We start from the raw sequence: 6000 nt of genomic DNA, 5'->3' as shown, positions 1-6000 counted from the left end.
TTTATTATTCCCATTTTACAGATGAGGCAATCAAAGTTATTACTTCCTCAAGCTCCATAGCTGATAGTTGGCAGAGCCTGGACTCAAAGCCAGGTCTCTGGGACTCCTGAGTCCATGTTCACGAACATGATACTCTGCTGCCTTATTTCTCAAACACGTTTGGCTACAGAAGTGTTTTTTAACTGTCTGCCTCTCATCTCTCAGCACTATTATTACCATCCCGTGGATCACCATCTGGGAAATGCTGACCCAGGAAACTACTTTGCCTTGTCTGTAAAATAGAGAGAACAATGCAGTCTCAGTGTTGTGATGATTAAAGAGGTTTCAGGAAGTGGCTGCTGGGAATACTCACCTTCCACCAGGAATGTGTGCATTTTAAAAATAGCAGTCATCATGTCCTGGATGAAATGACACAGTGTTTTGGCTGGGATGACAATGAAGATGTTGGTTACTAGACCTGGAGACCCTCAGGCCCTGGAGGACAGGCTCTTGCATGCTGCCCCCTTCCCCCAAGGTCACTATGGTCTCCTTCCCTCCCCTGCCCTCAGGTTCTCTCCCCCATCCCCCTGCGCTGCTTGTCCTTTTTCCACAAATAGTGATTCGGTTACCTGCCACTGGGGCTGGGGCCTCTCTCTGAAGCGCGCTGCTGCCCCGGAACCCCTCTTCTGCAAAGTTCGCTGTGTCCTGAGCCCCAGCTGTAGGCCAGGCCCCTGTCACAAACTGGTCAGACCACCCACAGCATGGCCGCTGACACCTGCCCGACGGCCAGGCCTATGTCTGCCCAGAGATCTATGCTGCCACTTCCCCATCACCCACCACGTCCCAGAGAGAGCTCACCACGTTTGGAGATAAGGACCAACCTAGAAGATGCCTGAGTTGGCTACATCCCCTGGATGTTGATTTGGGCAGCTGACTAACCCCCAGAGGGGCCACTCTTTCAGCCTGGTTAGTTCTCTACCTGCTCCCAGGGTCCTCCCCCCCCCCCATCAGACTGCTCTGGGTACGTGTGCCTGGCATCAAATCCTGACATTCCTTCTCTCCTATGAGTCAGTTTTACACAAGTCATTTTTCTTTCAGATTTTCATCAGGCCTGCAGATGTGCACATTTGGAAAAAGCCTACTGAAAACTAAATAAACAAAAACACGCACTCTGCCCAGCTCCTTAATTCTACCTGGAAAAAGCATTTGCATTCTTTTCAATAAATATCAAGCATTTCTAAAAAAGAAACAAGATCCTTTTACATAGTTCTCTCCTTACACCTGTGAAGGAGCTGTTCGTCTCATTTCACACATGGAGAGGATCAGAGAGGTTCAATGTCATACAACTAAAAGTAGCCAAGCCAGGGCCAGAGCAATCACCCGGTGTTTGTCCATCTGCCAAATGCTGCCTCTTAGACCTGGGGCTCTCAGGCCCAGCCCAGGGCCCTGGGGACCATCAAGGTTGGGGCCCTTTGCTTCTGGAGTGGCCCAAAGCGGCAGTGTAAGGTGGTTCCCCTTGATTTTGACGTGTGTGCGAGGCTCCCCTGTTTCCCCCACTTTGTCCTCCTCCACTTTTCGGTTCCAAGTTGATCCTACCTGCCGCTCTTCGTAGGCATCAAGGTGCTTTTGACTTTTCTCTGTAGCTGGTCCCCTGGGGTTCTTTGCTGTCACTCAAATACCCACCCCATCACTCACCTCTTGACAAAGCAGCAGGTGGGCCACATGCTAAGTGCTGTGGTGATATGTAAAGCGAAATGTGAAATGTGAGTCTTGCCCCTAACGAACTGTTGAAGAAAAATTATTCTGAGATTTAAGATGGCAAGGAAGACTTTATTTAAGTTTATTGCAGTAGTGAGAGAGATTGAACTCGACTTTTAATACAACAGTGGGGACTCACTGCCAAAGGGCAGGTGAGGGAATGGATGGAAAATTATTAAGAGAAACTTGGTTAAGTGCCAAGGGTGGAGGAGCTTGATTGGATAGCGAAGGTGAGCCGATTCTTGACCGACTGGCTTACTGGGTACTTTGCTAAAACTGGGCTCAGCAGGCCAAGGGAGGCCTGGTGAAGTGGGTGTGAAGGAGGCTGACTAAAGTTGGCCCAAGGAGAGAGTTTTTGTCAGCGTTCACCAAGTAGTGCGAGTCAGGGCCCAAACATTGGTCTTAGAATGATGAGATTCAGGGCTGAACAGGGTGCCAGCCGTGGACACAGCTGGAGCTCGGAGAGGCGCCTGTGGGTGAGTTTGGGCTATTCCAGTCCCTGACTTCAGGGCTGATGATTGGACAGTCACACTGACTTCATCCCATGTTCGTTCATTTCTTACTACTCTGTGACAACCACATACTCTTTGTCTGGTGCTTTGCAAGCTTGTGTTTCTAGGGTTTGATACTTTCTACCACAAGTGAGGGTGGAAAGTACAAAGGCTTTATTTAGACCTTGGACAAGGATTTTAACCTCATGTTTCTCTTCTGCAGTGTTGCGACAGTACCTGTAATAGACTGAATCATGTCTCCCAAAATTCATATATTGAAACCCTAAGCCCCAACGTGACTCTGTTTGGAGATACGGCCTGTAAGGAGGTCATAAGGTTAAATGAGGTCATAAGGGTGGAACCCTAATCCAATAGGACTGGGGTCCTTATAGGAAGAAGGGACACCACAGATCTCTCTTCTTTCTCTCTCTCTCTCTCTCTCTCTCACTCTCTCTCCATGCATGCAACAGAGGAAAGACCACGTGAGGATACAGTGAGAAGGTGCCTGCCAAAAGCCAGGAAGAGAGATTTCACTAGAAACTGAATTGTCCAGCACCTTGATCTTGGACTTCTTACCTCTGGAATGGTGAGAAAATAAATTTCTTTTGTCTAAGCCACCTAGTATCTGGTATTTTATGGCAGCCCTAGCCATAAAATACCATCTCATGGGTCTATTACGAGAACCAAACGTAATGCAAGCGGAGGCCCTAACAGCCATCTACACTTATTAGTTAGCTTGTTCCCTTCCCTCCTGTCATGTGATTTGCGGGCTGGTAAAAGGCCTGTTTGCCACCAAACATCTTCCTTGTGACCGAATGATGGTCCGGGTAATTCATACAGTAGAATCACTTCTTTGGATTCAGGCTTTGTTTCTCCATGTTGCAAGTAACAGAACCTTCCAAAACTAGTATAAATGAAGGGGGGAATTTTCTGGAACTATCCTGTTATCAATTATGGTTCCTGGTTTTAAACTAACTCGGGTTGATTTAGGCCACAAAGGAACTATTATAAGGATGCTGAATCAGGTATAGGATTGCCAGGAAGGCTGGAGACCCAAGTGTGGGCCCTCAGTGGGCAAAGGGCCCAATATCACACTGTAGAATGGTGTGTGAGGACCGCAGGGCTGCACGGCTGAGCACCGGCCGCTGCCGCTTGCTCCTCTGACGCCCCGAGCACTGGACTGGACTGCATCAACACTGGTGGACCATGCTCCAGAATGAATGTGTCGCGTGGTCCCTGCAGTCCAGGCGCAGTGCTCTCCTTGGCAGAACCTACATCAACCACCTGCATTCTAGCTGCAAGAAAGGCTGGGAATGTGAGCATTTGGCACTTTCGGCATTGACAATGGGAGGTGGCCCTGCCTCCCACCAAGATTCATAATGTGGGGAACTTCCCCAAACAATAAAAGGAGGTTCAAAGTGCCAGATGGCCAAAAAGAATGAAAAGTTCCCCACAGACACAGGGGAATCTTACAGAGCTCCAAAATAAGAAGTGCAGCTTCACTTGCAGGACCGAGAACCAGGAATTGGAAAGTTAGGAGCCAGGTTACTCTGGGTGTATCTCTCTGTACTCTTTCTGTCTCTCTCTCTCCTTGAAGACTGGGTTTCTCCAATCCACTTGCTCATGGTGAGGGCCGCCTCCATCCTGACTGTTGGAAATTAGTTGCCTGTCTCCCTTAGAAGATCTTTTTCCTTATCTTCCAGAAATACCTCCAAATTTCCTCCTTTGTCCATTCTTGGTCTGGGTGGGCTGCATCCCCAGCCCTAGGGATGAACCATATTGACCCAGGCCCAAGCCAGTCATTATACTCTATGGCCACAGTGATGGATCTAGGAGTAGGCATGTGAACTAAGACAGCCTGGTACTTCTATAAACATTGAACTATAACTTACATGCTGTAAGTGTGCAAATCTTAAGTGTATAGCCAATGAATTTTATATATTTATACATACATGGAACCGTCACCAAGATGGAGCTGTGGAATATTTCCAGCAGCCCAGAATGCTCCCTTACAGCCACTCTCTGTCAATGCACCATCCAAAGATAATCACTGTTCTGACTTATATTACCATAGATAGAAGTTTTACCTTTTTTGAACTCAACTTATATGGAATCATATAGTGTTTAATCTTTGGTATCTGGCTTCTTTGATCAAGATTACATTTGTGAAATTCGTCCTTGTTTTTTTTTTTTTTTAATGAAGGGATGCTTTTTACACCGAGATGTCAGAAGAGGCCTTTCTATTTTTTTAAATTAATTAATTAATTAATTAATTATTTTGGCTGTGTTGGGTCTTCGTTTCTGTGCGAGGGCTTTCTCCAGTTGCAGCGAGCGGGGGACATTCTTCATCGCAGTGTGCAGGCCTCTCACTGTCGCAGCCGCTCCCGTTGCGGAGCACAGGCTCCAGACGCGCAGGCTCAGTAGTTGTGGCTCATGGGCCTAGCCGCTCTGCGGCATGTGGGATCCTCCCAGACCAGGGCTTGAAGCCATGTCCCCTGCATTGGCAGGCAGATTCTTAACCACTGCGCCACCAGGGAAGCCCCCTGTCCTTGTTTTTTTATGTAGTATTTGTTCATTCTTTTTCACACCTGTATGGTATTCTATTAGATGAATCATACCACAATTTATTTATCCATTCTACCATTGATGGACATTTGGGTTATTTCTGGTTTGGAGCTATTCAATAATGTTGCTATGTACTTTATTGTATGTACCTTGATGGATATAAGCATTCACTTCTTTGGGTATGTATCAGGAGTAGAATTTCTGGGTCATAGAAAAAATGCATATCTTTAGTAGGTATTACCAAATAGTTTTCCCAGGTGATGGTACCAATTTATACATCTACCAATAGTATATGAGACTTAGAGTTGCTCTACATACTTGCCTACTTATTATTTTCAGCCTTATAAATTATAGCTATTTTGAATGGGTATCACAATATCACATTGTAGTTTTAATTTGTATTTTTGTGTGACTAATAGTGCTGAACACTTTCATATACTCATTGGCCTTTGGATAACCTGTTTTGTCAAATGGCTGTTTAAGCTTTTGCCCATTTCTAAAAAACACTAAGTTGTTGGGTCTTTTCTTTATCATTGATTTCCAGCAATTCTTACTTTTTTTCTTTTGCGGTACGCGGGCCACTCACTTTTGTGGCCTCTCCCGTTGCTGAGCACAGGCTCTGGACGCGCAGGCTTAGTGGCCATGGCTCACAGGCCTAGCCGCTTTGCAGCATGTGGGATCTTCCCGGAACGGGGCACGAACCCGTGTCCCCTACATCAGCAGGCGGACTCTCAACCACTGCGCCACCAGGGAAACCCTCCAGCAATTCTTTATATATTCTGGATATGAGTCCAGATACAAGTGTTTGCTTCATACATATATTGCAAATACATTCACCTAGCCCATGGTAAACATTTTTACTTCTTTAATGATGTCTTTTTAGAAACGTAAGTTCAATTTATTATTCTTTTCTATGGTTAATGTTTGTTAATATTTTCTTACTCAGGGACCATGAACCAGTTAGCAACTTTTGAGGGAGGTAGAGACAAATGGTTCCTTCTTTTTGTTGAATTTGAGGTTGTGAGGAGCTGAGGCTGAGTCAGAAATGGAGGCAGGAAGCAGAAAGACTTGCAGGGCTGGCCTTGAGCGGGGGCAGTGTCAGAACTAGGTCAGTCTGAGTCTCCCAGGAACTGTCCACTGTGGTTGTGGCTGAAATTAAGAAGCAGGCTGAGAGGATGTGGCAGGGCAATTGATCTCTGAAAAGGTT

General features: G+C 46.3%; 1 long non-coding RNA gene across 2 annotated transcripts in view; it reads left to right on the top strand.

Annotated features, from left to right (window-relative positions):
* Positions 1-2445: 2445 nt before the first annotated feature.
* Positions 2446-6000, top strand: part of LOC137211767 (uncharacterized) — a 90519-nt gene continuing 86964 nt past the window's right edge. For both annotated transcript variants that reach the window (XR_010937209.1, XR_010937208.1), the window contains exons 1-2: positions 2446-2556; positions 2699-2814. This is a non-coding gene — a long non-coding RNA (uncharacterized lncRNA). The remainder of the gene's footprint in view (positions 2557-2698; positions 2815-6000) is intronic.

This window comes from Pseudorca crassidens, chromosome 2 (genome assembly GCF_039906515.1).
Source record: "Pseudorca crassidens isolate mPseCra1 chromosome 2, mPseCra1.hap1, whole genome shotgun sequence".
Lineage (NCBI taxonomy): Eukaryota > Metazoa > Chordata > Mammalia > Artiodactyla > Delphinidae > Pseudorca > Pseudorca crassidens.
The sequence above is the reverse complement of the archived record's forward strand: the minus strand, read 5'-3'. Positions and strand labels throughout refer to the sequence as shown.